The sequence below is a fragment of the Aegilops tauschii genome, chromosome 3, assembly GCF_002575655.3.
Source record: "Aegilops tauschii subsp. strangulata cultivar AL8/78 chromosome 3, Aet v6.0, whole genome shotgun sequence".
Classification (NCBI taxonomy): Eukaryota; Viridiplantae; Streptophyta; class Magnoliopsida; order Poales; family Poaceae; genus Aegilops; species Aegilops tauschii.
The window spans coordinates 446,185,311-446,213,037 of NC_053037.3; the positions used below are offsets into that span (position 1 = coordinate 446,185,311).

Below are 27,727 nucleotides of genomic sequence, written 5' to 3' on the forward strand. Positions count from 1 at the left end.
CATAATTTGGCATTTTTCATAATGCGGGGAGCTTCACCACACTACTGGATTACCATGTCAACATAACAAGCATAGATGAAGGGCAAAGAAAATCATTGTATCTATTTTGGATAATGTGCATGGCATGTTGTTCATATCATAAGCCACATCAGTAAGATAAAACAGGAGATGACAAGGTGCAAACGTGGGCTGCTTCACCACACACTGGATTATAGATCCACAAAAACAAGCATACATATAGGGAGTATTAAGTAATGTGCATGGTATGAATAAGGAATTTGGTTTTACAAGTAAAACATAGAACTTACGGTTCTTATGAACATGCATTTTGGTAGAAACAGCAAACTAAACAGCAGTAAACGATAGGGAGTATGAGCAAATTAAACAGCAGTTGAGGATAAAGGCTTTAGAAGGACTGACTTACATTAATAGTTAACACCGACTTTATAATGCCCTTCTCCATGTCAAGGGAAGGATAACTCATGAATTTCAGCACAGAATCTTCTTCATAAGCATTGCATGTACTCTACATTTTGTAGAGAGTAATTATAGATATGATAATACTGGAAGGGATAGAGGATAATGAAGATAAGATGCAGATTGATGCTACATAATCAACTACCAATCCCTGGAAGTACAAGCGTTACAGGACAAAATGTACTGATAAGAGCAATGGGCTACACTTCTGCACTGGCATTGTCTGTGTATTCTACTTGTTGGTAAGATTAAATATAGATCTGATCTTTTTTAGTAAATGGTGGGCGAGGGAGATAAGATGCAGAATGCTACAAAATGAACCAATCCCTCTTCCCATAATACAAGAGTGTTTTGAACACTGGTATACTGTACAAAATGTTCTTATATTATGGGACGGAGGGAGTAGCTGTTAATGTAAGTACAGTGATAGACCACGTTCAGTCCTTACAAGAGGACTGCAGAGCTAAACCTCTTCAAAAGCATTGGGTTGATTCTAAATTTATGTAAGAGTCCATACTGATCTTATAATGTCCACCAAATGGACGATTATGAGGCTAGCATGTGCAGTGATGCTACATAATCAAACAACTATGAAAGTAAGTATGGTCATACAGGGAAAGAGGTACTCACAAGAGCAATGAAGTGTGCAGTATAGTTGCGAGATTCTGTGGTCCCTTGAGAACGAATGTTCTTCTGCTAACAGTTTTCGTACAAGTGAGACATTAAGGAAAATGCAGAAATGTAGTTCAAATTGTGATGTGATATCATAGACAGTACCTTACGCTGCAGCCGAGACCAATGTGTAACAAGATTATTCCAGTCACTGTCGGATAAATGTAGCACCGGAGACTTTACAGAAATTTCGTTCAGAGGCTTGCCATCGAAGTGCGCTTGCCTCAGGTAGGAATGATACTTCATCAACGAGTGCTTGAAAAGCGCAACCAACCCTTGCTCGTCATCACAATCCAGTTTGCTCCTCGCCTATTTAAAAGAATGAAATCTTGTGTCTTCTGTCAGCAGAAACATATGCAGTAATGACCATGAATAACATTAGTACATTACTTACGCGTAAGTTGCGGAGGAAGACTGGAAATTGTTCTGTGTCTGCGGTATAATCTTTCCATGAAGGAAAGATGCGCACAAAGTTCCTGACAACAACATAAGCTTCGTCTTCTAAACTAGGAAGAAATGGAACAGGGGTCCTATTTGCTGCAATTGGGGCTCTCTCTGGTTTGAAAAGGGATTTGGCAACTGGATTTGGTGTACTCTTTGCTGGAATGGGGGTTTTGCGTCGTACAGCTGGTGCTATGTCAACTGGCATAATCATACTGTTTGCTGCAGTTGGGGTCTGCTGAGTTGGGGCATCAGAAATGACCAGTGTAGTAGGGCTAGAGTCTGCTAGAGTTGGGGTATTTTGTGGGTCAGGTGATATTGCAACTACACCTAATGGGCTATTTGATTTATCAGGAGCCACTACCTTTTCCAAATACTTTGCTTGTGCTCCTCCACGATCAGCAATCGCCCTCTTCCTTTTGAACGTCTGATACACAAGAACAACATTTGAATGGATAAATATGGTATGATGACAGATGGAATATGTACTGAAAATGGATAGGCAGGGCGTATTCACATACGCGATGTGTAAACTAAGCTAATGGCAGTTCAACAAAGTAGAAGCAATGCAAAGCATCAGTTGCAAGATATGTGCGAGAAATGTAACCTTGGAAAGTTAGAGCAAGTACCTTGATGGGTGAATAAGATAGGGCACCTTCCTCTGACTCCTCCACTAGGGAGCTACATTGACTTAGGTCTCCCTCTAGCTTAGAATCACTGTTAAGATCATATTCTGAGCATGAATCTGTAGGTGGAGAGCGTTTGCATTGCATTGCATCCAGACTTGATTTCAGTCCCTTAATGCCAAGTTTGACAGCCATGGCATTGTTCTGCTTTATTATTTTCATGCGCGCAAGCTCATAATCATTATGATGCTGTTCAGAATATGAGATTCATGAAAACATAAAAAGTAGTCAGATTATCTATGGAATGCATTGCGGATTCAACTCGGAGAGTGTCTCCCTATAAACCCCTGCATATGCAAAGTTCACCTCCCCAACCGTGCTGACCAGACCACACACAGAAATACAAACCCCTTATGTCTCTATAACAGGCAGGCACACATTCCAAAACTAAAGTAGGAACATTAGAATCATATGAAATTCGTATTTGAACAAATAAACTAAGCAATTATGAGTGGCGTAATGTTTAGCTTCAAGGGTGGAGTGTTGGTAGTGCGACACAAAGCAAGTAGGCAGATTGTATTCCATGTAAAAGATCAAAACCCATGTAAAAGTTGGAAATGACACTTTCTTTCTATACAATGCAGTGTTCGTTACCCACACATGATGGAAGAGATCACATAGAGAAATACTATTCACTCATGTCTACGGTTCCAGTATTTAGAAACAGGGTGGTCCACCCTAAAAGAAAATTGACAACAAATATGACAAGGCAAGCATAGATGTAGTGAATCAATCATTTACTTGTGAGCTTACTAGGACAAGTATGTAGAATTGTAACTGCAGTAAGAGACCGTCCAAAATCTGAATGAAGAAGTTTGTCTAGCACTTATTGTTTGCAACTAATCGACGTGAATAATTGGATATTATATCGAATAAGTAAGAAAGACAAGTAAAATTGTCAACAAACCTGGCTTGCAGTAGTAATCTGGGTTAATGTCACTACGACCAACAATCCAAAATGACTAGTTTTTGTTCCGAGGGCCGGAATTTTGAAAACCCTGTGAACTTTAGAGGTACTAATGATTACCGAAATACATCTGAACCATTAAGTGTAGGTAGCACCGAGCACACAACAAACCCTAATGACAGTCCTGCCTAATGAATAATGAACCAATTAGAAAATGGGTGATGAGGAGTGGCTGCTGAGTGTTGAGGACGTATCTCGGGATAAATTGGGTTGGCTTGGTGCGTGCTGCACGCCTGAGCCCTGAACGGACTGGGAAGGTAGGCACGGCGGCGCGCCCGGGCAGCGGTGACGCTGTTGGGCGAGCGGCTCCAGGCCTCCTGTTAGTCCGGCGTCTCCTCCTAGAGTCATGCCGTCCGGGGACGGCAAGTCGTCGGCGAGGCAGGCGGCTCGGGGCGAGTAGAGATCGGAAGCGCGCAGCAGAACAGAGGGGAATCGGGGCCTGGGACAACCCAAATTCCCAGGGTGGGCCGGCCCACCGTGGGCACCCTGTAGAGATACACACCCGAGCGGCGAACATGCATTTTCGAAACTAATTTAGGAACATTTAGCTGACCAATTAAACAACTCTGCTTTAATAATATCAGATTCGTATTTGAACAACTAAGCTTGTTTAGCTTGATGGGTGGAGCAGTGTTATTATGACACGAAGCACGTATTCTGATCGTATAGTGATCATAAAAGGGGGAAACACTAAGCATATTTTTTTAGCAAAAGAGGGTTTCCCCTCCGATTTCTATTAAAGAAACCACCACGGAACCAACATGATTAATTAAACCCTAAGCATGATCAATTAAACCGTATTATGGCTGTGCCATGGCAGATTTGAAGCTGCAAACCGGAGAAATGATATTTAGCATCCATTGTTTGCTTTGAACTAAGAACTAAATTCTAAGAGCTGAAAAGAAAGTAGAGTAACCAAGTTAAGATCTATTTTCTGGTTGAGATCAAAAAGTTGAGGAGATATGAAGTACCACCTCTCTTGCGGCGCCGTGTAGGCATCGAGGGTGCGATGGCTGTCGGTGGCATTGAAGCAGATCTGCGACGGTAGACGGGTGCATCGGGGGATAAGTCCCGTTGCGGTGGAAGAGAAGGTCGTGTGAGCGGCCCCGGCAAAGAGGACGACGGCGCCGATGAAGCGAGAGGAGGCGATGCAAGGCTATTGGTCTGTCACTGTGGATGAGAAACGTCCATCTCTAGCAGCGGACGACGCGGTCTTGGTAGGCGCTCCGGCATGGTGGAGGACGGTGGCGATGGATGTGGTGGAGGACAGCGGCGATGGATGGGGTGGCGGACGGAGGCTGGTGTGGGGATGGGGTGTTCTAGCGCGGACGGTGTATGAATGGGAAAATGGAGGGAGAGGTACGGGGAACCATGTTTTTGGGACGCGCCTGTCTGAAATATGGGACAGTTACGAACTTAGCCCCCGTTTAAAATTTGGACGTCTCGTCGGTTGGGGATAGGACGGTAATCTCGCATCTCGCCAATATTTGCCCAGAGCGATTTCGGGCGAGGAGAGGGTGGTTGGCGCCCATGGTTGGCGCCCACAGTGTATGAACGGGGCTGACAGGTAGGGCGGTTGTGTCACGTCTGACTGAAGTTACAAACCTGCCCCTATTGAAAATATTTGCCTACATCGATTTCGGCCGAGTCGAGTTTGTTTTGCCGCCCACCGTGTATGAATGGGGAATGGAGGGAGAAACAGAGGTCTTTCGGACGAGCTTGAATCAAATGAGTTTTGCCGCCCATGTTTGACGCCCACCGTGTCGGAATGGGCTCAGAGGCGGTCGTGTCACGTCTAATTGAAGTTACTAACCTACCCCTATTTAGAGAAGTGGAAATCGGGCCGATGGATTGTCCGTGTAATGGGTAGACAGTAATTTCCATCTCCCAAACACTTGGCTTTGGGCAGCCGACGTGGGAGTGGACATTTTGCTGCTTCTTTCGAATTTTGGGACAATAAGCATCCACGTTTACCCTGGCAACTAAATTCGAATCCATTTTGTATTCCTATATGAATCTTAATAAATCATTCTATGTGTTTTTATATATCTTCAAAAGGACGACAATGATGTATTCCACTGTCATATATGAATATGGTTTACAAATGCCGATACTCAAATTCAGAAACTAGAATCCAGTTTAAGGTGAATTCGAATATTTAGAACACTTCATGTCCAACTCAAATGTCACACGCAGCATAATGTGTACTCCCATTTAGATATGTACACAAGCGATGTATCAAGATTCAAATGCCGAGTCAATCAACCAAGAATGTACAGAACTAACAGGCATATAAACACTTATAGAGTATATGGATCAATAATATCAACTAACATACATAAGCCAGGCCGCTGTACTTTTTTTTGGCTACAACAGCATCCTTTTTTAGCCAGCATCTTGGCCCTTTTCGATGCGTGCCACTTATGGTCCATCTATACTACTACTATTGCTGAATGCACATTCAGCCCGATTGGCATATTTGTAGGTCTGGCACAACAATCCAAATGAAATATCTCCGAGTCTTATCAATTAATACAGACTTGTGCTCAAATAAAATTACAAACCAAAAAACAAAAAAAAACAATTATTACATGATCTCTAAAACAAATGGTTTGATTGATTACATGAACAGACAACACAAAGGTTATTCAACTATGGAAAGAACATTTCACCTATGATTTACCAAGTAGGAATTTAATTTCCTTTTTTCCTTCAGGACCTTAACAATCTGGTCAGTCTCGGCTTGCTTCGTTTTGAAATCCACCAAATATTTAATGGTTGTCTTGAGTACTGCTTGTGATTGTGCTGTTTGCTTCCTCAACATGTCAACTTCATCTTTAAGTGCAGAAGCAGAATCTCTTTCTACCACTAGTTTAGCCTCTAGAGCATCAGCAGTTGGCAATTCATAATGCACGATTGGGCCGGTGCCACTGCTGTGGGATGATGCAACGTCCATGGGGACCTCACTCTTTGATCTTGGGCTAACCTGTTTTGCCATTAAAGTTCCGATTGGATTCAGAAAAGTTGAAGTTAGCAAAACATCTCAACTGGGAGTTATAACAGCAAACTAGTTAAACAAACAAGGAATTAAAGAGTTTCAATTGGATGCTGAAAAGTAGTTATTAACATCATTGTAATCCGCTGTTGCAGCAGCAAAGCAGTTAAACAAACAAGTAGATATTTAAGTTAAGGCAAACAGGTAATTCTTCACAGTAAGTATCAAACACATAGATAGGCGCAGTCTACAATATGATTAACAGGCTGTGCCATTATGTAATCAGTAGCAAACTAAATTAAGCCAAGCAACGTAATTGAACAATTTTGCAATAAGTGGCTAACTAAAATTCCGAGAAGCAGGTAACTGAACTTACGCTAGTTCTTTGTACAGGCACACTGCAACTTCTTTTTCGCTTACAAGGTTGTACGAAGGAGTCCATGGCATCAATTGCTTGGATACACAGTCCCAATACTTCTTTCTTCCCACACTGCATGGGTAAGTCGAATGGTTAATCTGGTAAGATGGTGCGTCCTTGATATGTTATATGAGGACGTGTAGTCAGACTAGTTGTAGCCAAACACATCACACTGGCTTTTACTGTATATTTTATGCGATTACTTTTGGCATATCGAGATCTATGCAATCTACAATAGGATGAAAAGACTGGCATCCTTCACATTATTGGTGAACTCAGTTCATAGAAACAAGCAATTCAACCATTCTGTGGGTAAATCAAAAGCGCCACTGGAATATTTTTCACTATCCAATCATACACGCAAAAAGGGGCGACGCCATCATAGGGGCTGGTATGGGCGGCCGCCTCAGGTGGCTGGAAAGTGTGCACCTAGTTTGAGTCGTCCAGGTTGGCCCACGCTAGTTTTGTTCGTCCCAACGCACGAGCAGGCAATGTAAAAAATGAAGAAAAATGTTTCAATTTGGATGGGCCAATAACATAAGTGCAAGGCAGGCCCTATAGCAGGCTCGCGGCCCAAACGAGCGCCTCCCATATCGATTGACAGCAGGAAAAATCCCAATTCATTCGCTCCAGCCTCCAGTCTGGTTCGCTCCTAACCTAGCCGCCGCTGGACAGACCGACACATCACTTCCTCGCGCCCTCGTTGGAGGGCGATCGTCGGGCTTCAAGCGAACGGAAGGACAAGAAGATGAAGATCCAACCCTGGGTGTAGCCTGCGTGGGAGGCAGCGGCGGCAGCACGGGCATGGCATCGAGCTTGCGCAAACGGACAGTCGCAGCTTGCAAGAGTAGCATGCGCAACGAGCAGGTACATCACATCCCTGATTATATCTAATTCAACTCTTCAATTTCTGGCCAATAGTTAAACCTGACGATGTTGTAAAACTTCTTGTATGTAGGGAATCTATGAGAAAATGAAACCAATTTCTACTTATTTTATAACTCCCCCAATCAATACTGAACTGACTGAATCTGATGTATCTAATCAAGTTTCTGGTGCAAACATACAAGCTCATGTTGTTCTTGAGCCTGAAGTGTCTAATGAACAGACTGCTAATGAAGGATTGGATGCAAACATTTTACATGCTCCTGGTGATGAATATATAGTGTCTAATGAGGGATCTAATGCAAGCATTTTGCAAGCTCATTGAAGGATTTAGTGTCTAATGATGATCTACTATGTTGAGAGAGACAGAGATTTGCAGGCATTGATGACAAGCAAATTATAGTGCATTTTCATAGCTTGAGGAAACGTCGAGGCCATCTACCAGAAAGTCCCCGTATCATGACAACATAGCATAAATACTTTTCTAATCTGTTGTTTGAAACTATTGGCATACTTGTGCAGGATAGATATATTGATATGCAGTTTGCGCACTGGTTATACGTGCAATTACACTTCGATATTTTCAGCCAGAGAACGAATAATGCAAGCAGGTACAGACCATGTTTGTAGTCCTTGTACACCATGTTGCATTTTGTGTTTTTTGGTGCTTGCATCATTTAGTGTTTATAATCTGAACTACTTTGGATCATTAGCTGGTTTCCAAAGTGCATGTAGCTTCACATTTCTCAAGTTATGTTGATTTCCGGAGTGCAAGTGCCTTCGTATTTTTTAAGTTAAATGTTCGCCCCAGGTAACTTGAATTCGTGGATCAGCCACTGCACACAAATCATACACGAATGCCAGTATGAATTAAATGAAATGCAGGGACTTACGCTAGCTCGTTGTACAGGCTCACTGCAGCTCTGCTTGCGCTTGGGATGTTCCATGTACAAGTCCATGTTACCACTTGCTTGGATGTGCAGGCCTTGTGCTCCTTGCATCCCCCTCTGCATTTTTGACACGGCGAATGGTTGATCAAATAAGAGGAATCGACCTTTGTACCGGAGGACGGATACTTACAAGGTTATACGGGTGTGCAGGATGTGTACCAGATCCCGTAGCGCCGTCATGCTTCGCTAAAAAATGGATTTCCTTGTTTCATATGATATCTCCAGAAGAAATAAGAGTTAAAGTCAAAGTTGCATAGGCGTGTAAGCTAAGAGAGCAGTGAAAGGATATCCAAACATCGTCGGAACAGTGCACAAGGGAGTGATGTGTGGATACCTAGTTCGGGCCGGCATTTGGGCATGCTCGCCTAGCTAGAGTGTGGGTCACTTCAGAGCCGTTGAGGGTGATGCGCTGGCGTTGGCTGGCCGCGCACGGATGCAGATCTTGAGTGGCAGCGGAGCGCTATGACGTGGTGGACGAGACCGTTGGTGAAGCCCCAACGGCCTCGGGGGCGGAGGTGCGAGGATATGCTCGGTGAAGTAGCCCCGGTGAGCTGGGAGATGGCGTCGGTGAAGCGCACCTGATGCGGTGGAACTCGGTGTCTGTGAGGCACGTTGGTTGTGGCGGCCGACGTTGTCGGTGGACCACCCGGTGCGGTGGACGAGGGCGTAGATGAGGTAGCTCCCGTGTGGTGGTGAAGCGCGACCGTCGTCTTCGTCGTCGTCGTCCGGCACAGAGGTGGGGAACGGTGGGGAAAGAGACGAGACGAGGGGCGATTCGAGGGTTGGCGGCAAATTAGGGATGTGAGCAATCTGGGCGCGGAAGGGGACGGTGGAGAAGAGAGATTTTGCAGGCTGGAATTGGGGCCGCCAGATATTTCAATCCGAAACGTGGAAGCGCGAACTTATATTGTCGTCGTCCTTTTTTTGGGGGGGAGGGGGTGGGTGGCTGGGTGCTACGCGTCCGTCCGACACACGCGAACACCCCGACAGGACTATGCTTCGGTGCCTTAAGGCACCTGCCTTTGTGTCCATGACATGTGGTCCCAACAGATGGCTGACCCACATGTGAGTGACCCAAAGGCAGTTGCCTTTAAGGCACCGTCACCCCGACACGACCCTGGTCTGCCTGGTGCGCCTACATTTGAGAATGCAAACGAATCTTCTTTCATTTGCAAACGAATCTGTATGTATTACCATGCCCGTGTTTTCCTTGCAATAATTAGTCATTCAAATCGAGATACTCCATCCGTTCACTTTTGTAAGTCGTTTCAGACAACTTAAAATGAACTGTTTTGCACATTGTCTGAAATGTCTTCAAGGTCTTATAAAAGTGAACAGAGGGAGTACTATAAATTAATTAATGAGGAGTTATTTGAAAAAAAATCGAAACGGTACCCACGCTAACGTGGATTAGAGTGTGTGTCACATAATTAGTTATTTGAATTAGAGTGTGTGTCACGTAGTTAGTTATTTGAATTAGAGTGTGTGTCACGTAGCGATCTCCAATTCTAACGTGGATTTCGCATTTCACTGTATCCACGCTACTTTTTTAATACAAATTCATATGTATATGATGAACACCATGGAAGTGAGAAAACTTTTGGATGGATTCAAACATATGACCTACAAAATAGCACCACAAACTGAGTCAATGTCAACTTTTCGAAACTTAGTATGGCACGAATTCGAAATAATTACCCATATGCCTGGTCCTCGGTTCAAATCTTACAATGTACGCTGAATTGAAACATCGATATTAAGTCTCGTACTATGTACATTCAGATGTTGTTTTTAGCCCCCCCCCGCACAAACGCTACATACTTCCTGTATCGGTCAATCTTCCTCTCCTAACCACCTTAGGAAGCTATCGGTTTCCAACACACGTTCATTCTTTCTCTCCATGTTTCGATCTCTAAGTCTCTCAACTACACAACCCCTTTTTCCACTCTGTTACCAAATGTATTTACCTCACACACCCGCCATTGCACCCCATGCCGAGCTCTCTCTCTCTCCCCCCTCTCCCTCTCCCCCTCTTGTGCTAAATACATGCATTGCCTATCTAGCCCCCCCAACCTCTCATGCGCAGCACGCACATTGTATATCTAGGTCACTCCCTCAAGACTATCTCACTCTTTCTTCCGCACGGCGGGCCACACTCGCTCAATCTCGCTCTCTTTATCTGAGTCTCGTTTAACCTCGTTTTCTTTCACACACAAATGATATATCTCCCTGTTCGGGCCTCGATCGACACACTCTATACTCTCTCACGCAGATTGTCTATCTAGGTTAGTCCATCCAAGCTGCCGCCACTCTTTCGACCTCATGGTGGGCCACGCTCACTCAATCTCTCTCTCTCTCTCTCCGTATGTCTCGATTGACCTCGCTCTTTCTAGGACAAAAACGATATATCACCATGTTTGAGCCCAATTCGACCTATTCACATTGTATACTCTCTCACGCACATCGTCTATCTAGGTCACTCTCTCCAACCCATCTCACTCTTTCGATCGCACGGCGACCCTATGTGATCGGTTGACCTTGCTTCTCCCACGCACAAAATATATCTACACGTCTGTGACTGGATCATCTCTCAAGCTCTATCTTACAGCCCTCGCCCTTGCCAAAAAGCTCAATCGGACAATATCTCTCCTGAGCATATATATTTGTTCAATGAATGTCGGACCACACTCACTTTGTCTCTCTATCTATATGTCTCTCAATTGACCTCGCTTTCTCACACCGTATCTTCCACGCATTGAAGCTACTACCTCTCCATCCCTCGCAAAGCCGGAGCTATTTACATTGCGAGGGGCACTCCAACCTTGGATTAATTTGTGTAGGCATTTATTCCGGTCGGTTTAGATTATATTTTCGTAGCATTCGGCCCACAACTACTCCAAACACCATTGCAACCCACGCAACTCCCCTAGTTGATTTCCCTCTGGCTCGGTCATCGCTCTCTCGCACGTCCTTTCTCGCCTTCAACGTCGCACCATGGTATTATTGAAAAAACTATGTTGTTCTCTTTAATTATTATAAATAAGCTACAAAACTACACACCGATAGTCCACTTGGAATGGAACAAATTTTGACCCACAAATTAAAGTGCTACAAACTACACACCGAGGGGCCCACATGTCATGAAACAAATTTGGACCCATATACAAATTAAAAAATAAAGGACGAGGATCGAACATGTGACCGGGCCTTCAAGCCGCACGTCAATAGGCAACATACGTAGAATAGCAATGTTTGTTGTACCTCCTTTGTTCACATAATGTTTTTATATTACCACAACCTAATTAATGGATAATATGTAATATTATTTTTAGTACTATTCGCCTTCACTTACTGGTGGGTTCCATGTGTGCTCTCTCTCTCTCCTCCCCTTCCGCGTTTAGACGCACGGGCAAACAGGAAGAACTCGCGGGCGATGTTGCCGTTGACCATATCTGGACGCGTTCACAAGTCACGGCACCAGTTTCACATACTAGCAGCACTAGTCAGTGTGTACGTGCAATGCACGTTAATTTGGAAGTATATTAAGTGCATGCGGATATTAACTACTAGGATATTATTTGCGTGTTGTCATGTGATTAGCACTATTTTTGGCATGAAATTAACTGCACGCTAAACGTGTTGAGGCTCGACATTGAAGCAGTCTAGGTCGTTGGATGACAAGGAATACATGTGGCTTGATGACGTTTTATATTTAATTTGATACGGCTCTGGCAGAACATTCAATCGATCAAACCATACATTTCGTTCAGTCTGACTCCGACTTTAAATTATACGACGATCGATATAAAATAAATGGAAATGATAAACGTTCGGATTTTAAGCATGGCAATCCGAACGTTTTTCATGGCAAATTTATATTACGCGGCGGCGGCGGGGGCGTCTCGCGGTGGGAAGCGGCTCCTCTGCCGTGCTCTGTGTGTCGTCGGGCCACTGACCGACGGCGACGGCGGCGTCTTGCGCCGTTGTTGGCGTACTCCTGGACGTTGGCCTAGCTTCAAGGAAGGCCAAAATGTTCTCAACTTCGGAGCGAGTCAACTGGGGGGAGGAGGCGACTGGTGTTGGTGTAAGGAAGCGGTCGACGGCGGCCATCCATGCCGCTGAGGGGGGCACTGGCACCCGCGCGGGGACAGGCGCTGTCAACGGCGCGGCGGAGACATTCGTGTGCACGGGCACCGGCACGGGCACGCACGTCAGTGCACGCGCAGGCGCATGCGCTGGCAGGTGCACGGGCACCGGCACGGGCGTGCGCGTCAGTGCACGCGCAGGCGCATGCGCTGGCAGGTGCACGAGCGCGTGAAAGTCGGCGGGGACCTCGTGGAACCCCGTGGGATCAAGCTCGGCGACAATGTGGGGCTCCCAGCCCATCAATGCCACGGGGATGGGCGCTGGCGCAGTCGGGGCGACGGGAGCCGGAACGGGAGCGGGGACAGGTGCGGCGTCTTCCCGCAAGGCCAGTTCAAGCTCGTCCCAAAGCGCCTTATGTTCTTGAGACTCTGGCCGGGTGTCTTGCTCAAGAAACTGGAACACTAAGGGCAGACCATCATGATGCGGCATGGCGTACGTTTAGGTCAGGCTAGTTGGAGGTAGACGACAGGAGAATCGGAGAGGAAGAGAGAGGATTGTAGCGATACCGGGTAGTGCGGGGTTGATTTTAAACTGCGGCGCCGGCGACATTAAAAGTGGGAGCAGTTGGGACGACGGTGGGCGGCGGAGCCTGGTCAAAGGGCTCGCCTCCCGGTTAGCCTGCACAGCGGTCTGCTCGCACGCCTCCCTGATAGCCGGCGCAGCGGTCTGCTCGCACGTCTCCCGTCGACTCACACGCTTGCTCGGACGGCACCTGCCGATGAGAAGCAGGGACTCGTGGCGGCACGTAAACGCCCATGGTTTCAATAGTGAAAGCGTTCGCCTTAACGTGACAGGTCTTTGTTCCAAAATACCTTGGCTCTTCATTTGTGCAACTTGTCATAAGCAGCTTGTCTCAAATTGAAGAAAAAACTTACGAAGTAATATTTGTGCCATATCACGTGACCATGCTTAGTTTCAAGAATTTATGCTCACTTTTGGATTTTCTGAAATTTAAGATCCAGGATTCGAAACAATATCATAACCTGCATCATGCAATAAATTTTCAAGCTGTACATCTGCCCTGTTGTATTTCTTATGAACGGATTTGGTCAAACATTTTGCTTAGTTAGACTTCAGACAAGTTATATATGTAGAGTAAAAGGATAATCCCTCCGTACCAGTGCATTGCCTGATATATTAACTCAAATACTAGGCACGAACAAACGGGCTTAATTTTGTGCTCATCCTGGTGTAGTAGTAGTAGTACTAGGCAATGCAGTTGACGGGTGACCTTGACGAGCGGCGACCGAGGGAATTGAACGGTGCTCGGCACGGTAGGTAACGTTGTCTAGTTACTAAAGCATCCCTCCATTGTTCATCGGTAGTCATTATGGACCGGGGACATGAGGGGAATTTCCTAGGGCTGGAATTCTGGCCGCCAGATATTTCGACTTGAAACGCTGAGGCTCGACTGGTTGGGGTTGCCTAATGTGCGTACCACGCACGCCATCGAAGGACACGAGCCCGGTTTTTTTAGGATCAACACGAGCCAAGGTCTGACTGGTACGCCGTTGGGTCCTACCATTCGAGAATACGAAAGAAACCTTTTAAATTGCCGAACGAATCTATGTGTATTACAATACCCGTATTTTCCTTGCAAATACTAATCTCAACGTGATAATTGATTTATGATGAGTTGTTGAATTAGAGTGAGTTTGTGATATAGTGATCTCAATGTGGATTTCACATTTCATGGTATCCCTAGTAAGTTTTCCAATGCAAATTCAAATTTAAAAGATGAACAATATGGAGGTGAGAAAACTTTGTATGTATCAAGCATATGACCACACACACACAGAGACACACACGCACGAACACAACAACAATCCAATAAGTATAGTGCATCTATTTTTCCAAACCATGCATGTATGACACGAATTCAAAAATACTCCTTCTATTCCTAAATATTAGTCTTTTAGAGAGTTCAACAAGTGACTACATACGGAGCAAAATGAGTGAATCTAGACTCTAAAATATGTCTATATACATCCGTATGTGCCAGTCCATTTGAAGCCTCTAAAAAGACTAATATTTAGGAACGAAAGGAGTAAAATGTAAGACATCCATGGTCCTCAGTTCAATATTTAAAATGAACATGAAACTGAAACATGAGTATTAAGTCTAGTACTACAGTACATGCAAATGTTGTGTTTAGGCGGAGCTATGATTGTCGGGGGTCAACCCCTCGACCTTAGATAAAATTGTGGAGCTCTGTTTAGGGTTGTTTAGATTATATTTGTCCCCACCCTCCCAACCACCGATGGGTTGTGCACCCCCCACCCCTCCTTCCCGGGAGAATATCATGTGCCCCCATACCTTAGATGCTATATGCCGATACGAGTTGCTTGGAGCTTGTAGATCTGAGATATAGCAGCTCACATGATGTGTCTTAATATTTTTGCAGGAAACCTTGATGAGTTTGAGAATTGAACACAATTTGTACAAAAACTACTTAGATGCCCTTTGATCACATATCCAACGACCTCGAAGCTCGTATCACCGTAACATCTAAGATGAAGGAGGACATCATATTCTCCTATATGTAAGAATATCATGTGCTACCACACCTTAGATGATTTGGTGATACAAGCTCTTCGGAGGCGTTGGATTTGTGACCCAACACCTCCTCGGTGGTTCGAATGGTTTTTTTGCAGAAAATCCCCAAAAGAGTTCGGTCACTGCTTACAAGCACAAAGACTGCTCAGATGCCATTGGATCTCAGATCAAACGACCTCCAAGCTCGTATCACCGTAGCATCCAAGCTGCGATAGCACCTTATGTTTTCTCGCACGGGAGAGTATGAGGTGCTCCCGCACCGTAGATTCTATGGTGATACGAGTTCACTGAGATCTAACGGCCCACAGTAGGAGGTTTGAATGTTTTTGCAATATACGGCTGATAGAGTTTGGGAAATGCGCAGAAAGTACAAGTACTACGCATGTGCCATCTGATCACTGATCATACGACCTAGATGCTCATATCACCATAGCGGGTAATTAAGCTACGGGGAGCACCTAATATGAGCACCGGGGAGCCGTTGGATCGAAGGTGCAGCGGCACACACGAGGCCTGCATGTTTTATTTGCAAAAAAACCTTTGGAGAGTTTGGAAATTGCGCATAATTACATAGACTACTCCCAAGCCATTGGATCTCACTTCCAACGGTGTAAAAACTCGTATCACCATAGTATCTAAGCTGCGGGGTGGATGTGATATTCTATGTCGCTGTCATTTTTGTTCGTAAACCTGCAAAATACGTGTAACTCGTGCCGTTACTTGTCTAACCGCGCAAAGTGTTTGTTCAAAAAAACCATCCTACACTGAAATATCGGAACAACACACGGGGGTCCCACTTGTCATTAATCAAATTTGGACCTAAAACTAACAAATCTGAAAGACGAGATTCGAACTGACAACCTGGACTACAAAGCGTAAGTCGATAGCCTGAAAAAACGAACGGTTGTTGGCTTTGTCCCATAACTTGATTTTATACAGTACTTGTGTTGAGTAGAGTAGAGGGAGTGCCTCGTCAACACGTGCATGACCGTTGTCTCACTTACTGGTGGGTCCCAGGTCTGCGATCTCAATCTCTCTTCTCTCCATCGTCTAACCTTTGCACGGGCACACACGAAGAGCGGCGCTAGCTTGCCGTGGTGTTATTACAACTAAAAAAAGCTTGGAAAATATAAGAATCGCCTAGAACAAGAGACGTTGTGGCTGGTCGAGACGGAGCTAACCACATCTACCCTCTGTGCCACATTTGCATGATGAAGCTGTGTGGCTAGTGGGGTGTTTTCGACTGACTGGCTAGGTCCCGAGGTCGAACCATAGGTACTACGTCTGATACAGTATATTTTTACGCGCACATTTTTCCTCCGTGCCGAGACGTGGCACACCCTACCGCGCGGTTTCGGGGTCCTCCCGGGTGGTGCATGCATATATTCTTCCTGACGTGGGACGCCCTACCGCGCATTTTCTGTGTCCTCCTTGGTCGTAGCGCCGAAGCAAGTAAATGAGTCATCAAAATCACGAAAGACCACCTTTCCCGCCGAGTACATCAGTGAAGCACGGTGGCTAGCTAGTTGGGCTAGTTCGACCGATTAGCTAGGCTGCCGCTACATTTGTTTTTTCACCCCTTTTTTATCTACTTGTCGGCAGGTAAATTTAAATATCGACCGCGGCGTTGCTCTGGTGTTTGGGTGCGGCAGGATTTTTATTTTTTTGATTGACGGGAGCAGGCGCGGCAAGATTTTTAATTTTTTGATTGACAGAAGCAGGCGCGGCAGCAATTAGTCACGATGACTCCGGCTGTAAAAACCCACTGCTCCCTGATGTGAGAAGTCGTCGACTGGTGTTTTACCGTGGTGAAAACCAAAAGATTCCCCGCTCCCTCCACCTCCCCATAGATTGCATTGCCTTTCAGCCGTTTCGCCCCCTTTGCTTCCTCTCCCCATTGCTTCCACCTGGTGCCATGGCGGCGCAGCAGATCACGGAGTCCTAGGTGAGGCGCCTGACACAGGAGCTCCATGCCAAGGATGCGGAGCTCAGGGCCAAGGACGTGGAGCTCCGTGAGCTCAAGGAGGAGAGGAGTGCCATGCTCCTCCTTTATGTGCAGGAGTTCACGGAGCTTCAAAAGCGGCAGGCGTCCACCACAAAGATGCTCGAGGCGTCGGGGGCGTTGCTGCAGAAAGCGGGAGATACGATAGGCCGTCAGGGGAGCCGGCTGGAGCGCGAGCGGGCCGATCGTGACGAGGTCCAGGATCGCCTCAGCCACTTGGTGAACCAAGTTGCCACGCATGTGTTGCGGTTGCGCGATGCCTACCGTCGTGCCAGCGCGACGATGCCGGCCGTCGGGCTAAACCCGTTCGACCACCCGGTCGACTTCAACGAGCTGCAGCTTCCTGACCTGGTCTCCTTCTTCACCTATATCTCCGAGGAGCTGAGCCGTCTCCGCGCGATGGTGGGGGCTGAGCTGGACAAGGAGGGGTTGCGGGCTGCCATCGCCGTTGCCGGGCGAATCCTTTCAGGGCTCCGTCACAGGAATCCATTCGTGCCATTGGACGCCGTCTTTGACGAGCTAGCTCCCGTCGACCGGGAGCGGGCTCTACTGGCGGTTGCACCCTGCATCACCAACATCGTGCGCCTCGAGAAGCAGAGGGACTTCGGTGGTGTTTAGGCGCCCTCTGCATGGGCATGTCCATGTCTCGGCGCAACATGACCGTTGGATCAAACTCAAACGGTGCAGATCAGTCACTGTAGCACAAAGCGTGTGGGTGTGTTTGGTTGCATTCTCATCTCAATTGTCAACCTACTAGTGTGGACTCATGCACCCTTCATGCACTCTGCCAAACACCCAAAAGTGGGTCGAGAAGGGAACTTTTGCTCCCATCCCGTGCACCCTTCATACACCCTGCCTAACACTATTCGTGCTTCATATGGTTCATGTTTCGTGGAGTACTATAGCACCATACTCTCCGTGCGCTGTGGACCTAGTTCTGTTAACATTGATCTCACCGTTCATTCTCGACCGAACAGTCGAAAAAGCGGTACTATGTTACATATAGGAGTAGTTGACATGCGCACAACATCATTTGTTATCGTCATATCTTACTACACTAGCAACAAGATTATATAGTACTGACGTATGAACCACTGCACATGCCTAGTAGTAGGAGCATTGTGTATGTTCAAGTGGCTGCCGTGTTTCGCACTTCTCTGTCGTAAGAGTGGAAACGCTTGCTGTAATCATTTTTTTCTTCAGAAACACAGTGGACACGCTCTACCGTGCGGATCCTCCTCCAGCCATGCACTAAATTACTCACTTTCGCCGACGTGTGGGACAGCCAGCACCTGGGTCCACCATCCATGCACTAAATTACTCCGTAGTAGAGTGACGGTAGACTACCCCGATCGAACCGCCGCAGTAATGCCCAATGAGCCGTCAAATCACAAAACCCCCTCCTTTCCAGCAGTAAGTTGGACGGACGAAGCAACCATCATTTCACTCTTCTCTCTCAGCTTCCTCTCTTGAAGAAAACCCCCACTCGCTTCACTTATCCCTCATCTCGTTCCTCCTTTCACTCTTCTCTCTCAGCTTCCTCTCTTGGATGGACGCCGGAGCACCGGCCGACGTGATGTCTATGGCTCTGGCCAAAACCGTCGAGGCTCATGGTACGAAGAAGCGCAAGCACCCCGCCGAGACTACCGCAGACAAGCTCAAAGCCATCGCCCTGTCCAAGCCCCCCTCTCTGGGATCCCTCATTAAGCAAGTCCAGGTAATGTCTCTTGTTGACGATCTTTTTCTCGATCTTGATCGTGTTTTTTCATCTAACACGCAGTACTAGTACTGGTAGTACAACTTTCTGGATGATCTTGCATGTGATTTTAGTGTGCCAAATGACGGTTCTAAATTCCTCTTTTGACCAAAACATGCGAGAGGTTGACACTGATTTCTTATAGATTACTTTCAACTACTCCCTCTGTACCAAATTTCTTGTCTTAGATTTGTCTAGATACGGATGTATCTAATACTAAAATGTGACTTGATACATCCGTATCTAGACAAATCTAAGACAAGAATTTTGGGACGGAGGGAGTACTTTATGAACATCAATGCTACCTTTTAAGAGGGTATATTTGCCTCAGTAACTTGTGTTATGGATATTGCATGTAATCCCTCTGCTCTCATGCCTTTGAAGACATGTTCTAGTGTCTTTGTTCACTCATTTCTGTGCGTATATGTAGTCATATATGGAGTATAATATCGAAAATCATCTTATATTTCTGAACGGGGGTAGTAACAAAATATGGTTTCTGTTTGAATTAGAACCAGGTCCGCGGTGGAGATGAAGTTCTCAAAGTCATGCCGTGTGAACTGGAAGACCTGATGATGAGTTCTATTGCTGAACTATCCAGCTGCTGTGTCCTTGTCGCCACGTGTCCTGAACTAGTGTTTTCCTGTAGCATTGTTGTCAGGCGTGTTCTCGAGGCTGTACTTGACCACAACAATTTCCTAGCTATGCCTTCGATTACGAAGGGTGTGGTTCTTGTAAAGCTTCCCAACAAATCTGATGCGGCCTATCTTCATCATCATGTTTATGAGTGGAAAGACCACTCTGTTAGGTTCTCCAAGGTTGACAAGATGGTGATGGTGCATGTAGACATCTCACACGAAGTCCATGGCCTGGTCAGTTATGCGGGGTTCATCCCGTAGATCGGTGGCAAGAAATAGTCTGCAGAGTTTAGTTAGTGCAACTTTGCTTGTCTGTAGTAAGTACTATTGTTCAGTACTTGATTTGTGTTTGTGAACCCTGTATTGTTTATTAGTACTGCCGCTTTTGGTGTGTGAACGGTCTATGTTAATGTCAGTCCACTCAATTCAGTATGTATATTTTGAAATATCCAGCATATTTTTTGTGAGGACGGTTTATCAATTATGGTTACACTCCAATATATGTATGCATTGCAGGGTTTATCGCACCCACCATGATTTCCAGTCCCATGGATGTTCGGTCCATACGATTTGTCACGACCTTTGGACTGTCCTGCTTGTGGGAGTAGGCGAGGCCCCTGCATGCCACGCGTAGTTGGACGATTAATCTTCTGTTTAGTACTTCAACATAGTGATTTCCTGGTAAGGATTCACTCGTGTCACATCAAGTAAATCTTATTGATTTACTGTCTAAATCTTATTGATTTAATGTCATGTTTTCTTTCTTTTCCTGCAATTTTACGATGCAGGTTTTGCCATGTGACATTCATCACAGAATAAACCGTTTGGTTTTCTCTACGATGGCTATTTTTGCAGGTTTCACTTCTTATGTCGTGTCAGTAACGAAGGCATTGTCCATCACTTATATTACTGGAAAAAATTGGATCAGTCTGTTGTCTGAGTACAAGCTGAATCCCTATAATGAACTGCAGTTTGGTTTAACAAAAACGCCACAATTAGTCCTTCTCGCGTTTAAAAGAAATGAAGAAAAAAACTGGATCATGGTCACGGATCCTAGTCAAGTTAGAAAGCTGATCATAGCAGACCAGACACGATCGCCGCTGTCTCGCACAGATCGAGCACCGGCAGTTGCTCTAGCACTGACAGCGGCAGCAGCTCAGTCTGATCCTGCTGAGGATTGGGCACCGACCGCGTCAGCGGATCAGTCTGATCTACCGGAGGATCGGGCATCGACACCGGCACCTGCTCCGACACCGGCACCAGCTCTACAAGGAGCACCATCTCCGGCAGCAGCGGCGGCTTCGGCACCTGCACCAACACTTGCACTTGCATCTGCCCTGACCCATGCAGTTGCACCGGCAACAGACTGGGCTGCAGTTCACACTTCATATACCAAAGTCCTTACAAAAACCGACATGTCCACCTTCTTGGTAAGCATTGGCCGCCCAAGTGCTTCGTTCTTTTTTCTTTCCATGTTGTTTCACATGATTCACTGTGTTGATCTAACTGTTTGGGTATGTCTTCTTGTTTGCAAACAGAGAATTCCTAGAGCAACGAGGGAGTCGTTCAACAATCCGGGCAACCGCGGCCAAGTTTCTCTTACCATGCGCAGCCTTGGTGTGAATGAACCTGCTCAATATACCGGAAGTACAAAGGATGGTCGCATGATGATTGATGCTAAAGGATGGTCAAGGTTCAAATCTAAATCATATCTTGCGGTAGGGGATGATGTCAAAATCGAACTTTCTCGGCAAGGAGAGCTGGTCCAAATCAACTTTGAAATTCTTCAGTAGCAGCACGCAACTGCCGAACTGATCTATCCTCCGAGAGATTTTGATGTAATAATCTGGCATGGTGAAACAAGTGTCCTGTGTGTATACGTAGTACGACAGTATTATTTATCACATGGTATATCGTTGATAGAATTGCAACTCTGATTGCTGGTTAGGAACTATCGTTCGATTTCATTCCAACAACTGCCGTGCTTTATTCAATTTTGTGTATTCGCCTTGTGACAGCATCTAAAACCAGCGCCGTACCGATCGCTTGCAATATGAAAAGCGCTGAGGTAGAACACATGGGCCCCCAAACATGCAGGGTCGGCCTGCGGCCCAAAGTCCAGAACCGTGAGCCTATCTGAGTATTATATTCTCAGCTGAACCCCCATAAAAAAGCTGAACCCCCATAATGCCCGTGCGTTGCAGAGGGAGTATATTTCTCGGCAAGGTGAGCCTGTGATATAAAAGATTTGTATATTTCTTTACAGAGGGAGTATCTCTCTATCAAAAAATATATTTACGTGTAACTAGTTACTCCTGTCTTTCTACTTCCTTTCATTGATATGTGGGGCAACCGGCAACGGGGTCCACGTGCCATATGCACAAATTAGAGTGCACAACTTCACGGTAGACACACCCCGGTCGTAGCGCCGCAGTAATGCCCAATGAGCGGTCAAATCACAACCCCCCCTTTCCAGCTTTAGCAGTAAGCTGGACGGACGAAGCGGCAATATTTCACTGGGCCTGAATCCCCTTCTCCCTCGTCTGCTTGTTCAGAGAAAACCCCCTCTCGGCGATTGCATAGGGTTTTCTCATGGAGAACCAGGTACAAATTCTTCATCCATCCCCGATAAATCCAAGTCCCTTGGTCGCAGGTAATCCTAGGATGGCAGCCGCCGCTGTTCATGCATTTTTCTTCTTACTGAATCTAGTGTGTTTCATTTGCAGTGCCCAAAGTGCGAGTACCCTACAGGTTTCTGCGCCCTCGGCGAGACGCCACACTTGTTCCTTCTCATCCTAACACAGCATTTTGAAATGCGCACAGTATGTTCCTAGAATCCTCTTTTCTATCCGGGAGGGTGGGGTTTTTTTGAACATGCTGTGTTCTCATATTATTTTTCCTGCAGTGTATTATTTGCTCTGCCAGAACACATGTACTCAAGATGCTCGGCCTTGCCATAACTGAGTACACTAGTTTAATGGTCACAGTGAAGACAAGCCATGGATATAAGTTCCGAGTTGGGTTCATGAACCAAGAAGATCGCTTCTTTTTTTATGGCCGAACTTGGATAAACTTTCTCAAGTGTTACGGACTGAAAGTTGGCGCACGAATGTGGATGAAAATAGCAGAACCTGGTCTCATCTTCACTGCGATCTTCCACCCCGACGTCGTTCCAATTGTTCATCCATGTTAGTTTTGTATCTGGTTCTTGCTTGTTGCCTCGATTAGTTCTTAATCCACCTATTCTGTCTAACTAATCACAATTTAACTTTAGAAGTAGCAACGAATCTCTCATGAAGATGCTACCTCTAACTAATATTTTCTTATAATTGGTGGCACGTGTAGGTTTTTTCAGAGTTAAGCAGTCTGCTCGTTTGTTACTCTGTAATAACTCGGCTGTTACTAATGGCATTGAAGTTGACTGGATCGACATCCACAAGTTCCTACACTTTATTGATCGTCTTGAGGTCCTTGTGGGGCGTTTCAATGGTGGAAGGCCACGTGGGATATGTGTGCCACTGCTGCACTCGTTGAACAGGTCCAACTGTGTCGAGAAACTTATGGTACGAGCTGTTTTCTGTTATATATGTTGTTCATAAACTATTGCTTATACACAGTTTTACAGCTGTGATCTTCTTGAAACAGGAACTGCCGAGTTCTATTGTTCCTATACAGATGCCTGACCATGGTCGGGTCAGACTTGCGCTTGGTCACAACATGATGTTTATGTCGACCTACTCAATTCCCCTTGGAGGTGAAAAGATACTTATTCATGGGTGGTCTCAAATAATGAAGGCCCGTCCATCTTGGAGAATAGGACAGAAGATTATGTTCATGCTTTTCCATGGCTCTAAAGCGAATATCCTATTTATTGACCACGTTGCGAGATGAAGCCGCTTTCAGAAGGTTGTGGATGCGCGAGGTGGCGCCTGGGCCATGTCCTGGGGCTTGGCGGCCTCACCCTTGGTTAACTGTAGGCAAAGTAGCACTGTTCGAGGCGTGCTTTGTACGGTTGAACCTGTATAAGTACTCATACTACTTTCAGCTATGGTTGTTAAGTGCCCCTGCTGGTTTCAGTTAAGGTTGTTAAGTATTCCTGCTGCTTTTACAGTCTGCCGTGTTTCTTCAGTCCTATCTTCCTCCAGCCGCCAAAACCAAACCAGCGCCGGCGGGGCCGCCTTCCGCCTCCCACGGCTGGCTGCGCATCAGCGCACGCATCGCCGCCCCACCGTCTCCTAAATCGTTAACGCCGACGTCCTCCGCGCGCTTTGGTGCGCTCGCCGCGGCGCCGCCCTCTCGCGTTGTCAACATGGTCAACAAACAACAGGAATCGGTAGAAGTACATGGAGAGGATGACAGTAGGGGCCCACCACGTCAGTGTATGGAAAAATAAAATGCTTCCTCCTAGTGTTTTCCTGACATCTGGGACCCACGACATTGTGAGCGTATATAGTCAATAGACAAGAGAACAGCACAAGATCGGCTGACACCTGGGACATAGCTACTCGAGCAGTATTTTTTTTGTTTGGTATTGTTGAGACGGAGCAGGGTTTGAACTGGGCTGTGGCCCGTCTAGCCCAGGCTTATATTTCATGTTCACCATGTGACCAGCCTAGCTGTTTTTTCTTTGTGAAAATGAGCCCAGTTTATTTTTTCTGAAGAATACCCAATCCAGTCCTACTTATTTTTCTACGCCCTGATGGGCTACAACTCTTTCAAGACGCCTGCAAATCTTGAAAGTAATATGAAATGGGTTGTAAATATAAAAACAGATGACAAATTGGCAATTACTTTATAATTTTTGAATTTTTTCACATTTTCAGATTCCTATTTCACTCGGCATTAACCTAATTTAAATATATATTCAAAGTACTTTAAATTGGCTCGACATTTCGGTATTAAAAATAGTTTGGAACCCACAGAAATATGCGAAATTGGCCCTAGCCAACCAAAAAACGACTGCAATAAATTGCATAAGAAGTTGCCATGAGCTATATATAAATTATTAAAAAAAAGAGGGAGTGGTCTGACTTGTGGGCCTGTTTAGTTGACACGTATGCAAGATTTTTTTAGTTATTATATACGTCAACAAACGATTCTAGCAGACGTAACCGTTGGATGTCAATCCAACGACTGTCGTGTTTCTTCAATCTCTGATCTTCTTGCGCCGGCGGGACCGCCTACTCCCGCCTCCCGTGGCCGGCTGTGCTGCCGCGCAGGCCTCAGCGCCCCTACTACTCCCACCGCTGGCCAGGGCATCCCTCTACTCACCCACACCCCCTGTTATTCTGCGGCGACGGCAGCCTCACATCGCAGCCGAACCGGTGAACCCTCGTACTCCTCTCCGCGCGGGCTTCCACTGCCGCGTCTTCCCCGGCTCCGCGTCGTCCCCTTCCTAGGCCTCGCCGTCGTCCACCGCCGTGCGGCGTGGTCAATGTGGTCAACGACCGACTTCCATCGGAAGAGTACTGTACGTGGAGAGGCTGACAGCTGGGTCCACGGCAGCCGCAAGGAAGTGCCTCCTTATTACGCGGAAAATAATTATTCCTCCACCTGACAGCAGGGACCCACCGGACGGGCCACCAGTATTTCGTGAGAAAAACGTTTCCCCCTGACTGCTGGGACCCACAGGACGGGCCACCGTATTTCACGAAAAAAACGTTCCCCCCGCTGTCAGCTCGGACCCACCGGAATTGCCTCCTTATTACGCACAAAAAATGAATACCCCCCGCTAGCTGGGACCCACCTTGGTGGGAGGCTAACTTGTGGGCCTACTAAGTTGGCTGGCACGGAGGCCTTTGTCAACTTTAGTCAATATATGAACGATTCTAGCTCTAGTGACCGTACGATGTCCATCCAACGGCCGTAGTGCTTCTTCAACCTCTGGTCTTCTTGCTCCAGCCGCCCAAAGCAGCGCCGGTCGTGCCGCCTGCTCCTGCCGCCCGTGGCCGGCTGTGATGCCGCAGAGGCCTCACCGCCCCCTACTAGTCCCACCGCTGGCCAGGCCATCCCTCTATGCACCCACACCCCTGTTATTCTGCGGGGACGGCAGCCTCACACCGCAGCCGAATGAGTGAACCCTCATACTCCTCTACGCGTGGGCATCCACTGCCGCATCTTCGCTGGCTCCGCGTCGTCCCCTTCCTAGGCCTCGCCGTCGTCCATCGCCCTAGTGCTCTCGGCGCGGCGTGGTCAACGTGGTCAAGGAATGGCTTCCATCGGACGTGGACTGTACGTGGAGAGGCTGACAGCTGGGTCCACGGCCACGGCAAGGAAGTGCCTCCTTATTATGCGCAAAATAATTATTCCTCCACCTGACAGCGGGGACCCACCGGACGGGCCACCATATTTCGCGAAAAAAACGTTTCCCCCTGACTGCTGGGACCCACCAGCTACATCTTCGCACGCAAGGAAGTGCTTCTGAAAAAAACGATTCGCCCCCTGACTGCTGGGACCCACCAGCTACATCTTCGCACGCAAGGAAGTGCGTCCGAAAAAAAAACGATTCGCCCCCCTGACTGCTGGGACCCACCAGCTACATCTTCGCACGCAAGGAAGTGCGTCCGGGCAAAAAAACGATTCCCCTGACTGCTGGGACCCAGCAGCTACACCTTCGCGCGCAAGGAAGTGCGTCCGGGCAAAAAAAATGCAAAACGATTCGCCCCCCTGACTGCTGGGACCCACCAGCTACGTCTTCGCAGGCAAGGAAGTGCCTGACAGTCGGGACCCACCTGGTCGAAGCGTACGTAGCGTTGTCATTCTGGTCGCGAACGTGTACGTACATATATACTGGTCGATGTAGAGGCGCGCACGTGTCGTAGTAGAGGCGCGTACGTGTCATAGTAGAGGTGCGCACGTAGCATGTACACGTACGTACAGCGGCCAGGGTGCAAGAAAGAAAATGTGGCCACATACGTACATACGGGCAGGGTCTCGAACGCCTACTCGCGCATACGTACGGCCAGGGCTCGTGTACATGGCTGGGTCGGAACGGAGAAACAGCGTCGTCGTCGTGTTCATGGGGAGGCAACGGAATGCATCGTGTTCATGGGGAGGCAACGTAATGCGTCGTGTTCATCGGGAGGCAACGGAACGCGTGGGAGCCAACCAGCTGGGTCGGAACGGAATGCGTGGTCGTGTTCATCGGGAGGGCTTGGACGGAACAGGTGATGGAAATGAGGCCTGGCGTACCGCAAAACGGAGGAAACGGCCTTGTGTTCGACCGGCCACGTTCGAAACGGGATCCTGTTCATCGGGAGGGGTCTGGCGTACCGCAAAACGGAGGAAACGGACCTCCTACGGTCGAAACGGGGGTCCTGTTGATTGGGAGCGGTGTGGCGTACCGGAAAACGGACGAACGGACCTCCTACGGTCGAAATGGGGGTCCTGTTGGTCGGGAGGGGTGTGGCGTACCGCAAAACGGACGAAACGGACCTCCTACGGTCGAAACGGGGGTCATGTTCATCGGGAGGGGTGTGGCGTACCGCAAAACGGGACTCCTCGGGATACTGTTCATCTCCACCGTCGACCTCCTCCAGGCTCCACGGGCTCCTGTTCATCCAGCCTCCACCGCGCGCTACTCCACCGGCTACTGTTCAACCACGCCTCCACGGGCACCCCCTCCACCGTCTACTATTCATCCAGCCCTCCACACCACGGGGTCCTGTTCAACCACCCCTCCACGGGCACCCCTCCACCGTCTACTGTTCATCCAGCCCTCCACACCACGGGGTCCTGTTCATCCAGAGGCAACGCCACCGCTCACTGTTCATCCAACCCCCCCCAACAATCACTGTTCATCCAATCGATCGGCTTCAGTTAGCAGCAGTAGCGAAGGAATCGCTCCATCGGGTTCAGTTAACAGCCATCGATCGATCGCTCGGGTTCAGTAACGCGTAGCCTGCAGTGCAATCGCTCGGGTTCAGTTAGAGCCCAACGCCTCGCTCGGGTTCAGTTAGAGCCAACGCCTCCCACACACGCGCGTACGTGTATGAGAGAAACGCGCATCGCTCGGCCCCCGACCTCCCACCGTAACCGGGAACTCCCCGAAATTTTCCTCCCCCTCACTTCTACCACGGTTTTTTCCGTCATGGACGGCCCAAAGAATGTCATGCAGCTGCGTCTCCAGCCCGCCCAGG

General features: G+C 47.3%; 1 pseudogene; it reads right to left on the reverse strand.

Moving 5' to 3' along the window:
* LOC109744427 (zealexin A1 synthase-like) overlaps positions 1 to 27,727 on the reverse strand; it is a 61,094-nt pseudogene that overhangs the window by 18,135 nt on the left and 15,232 nt on the right.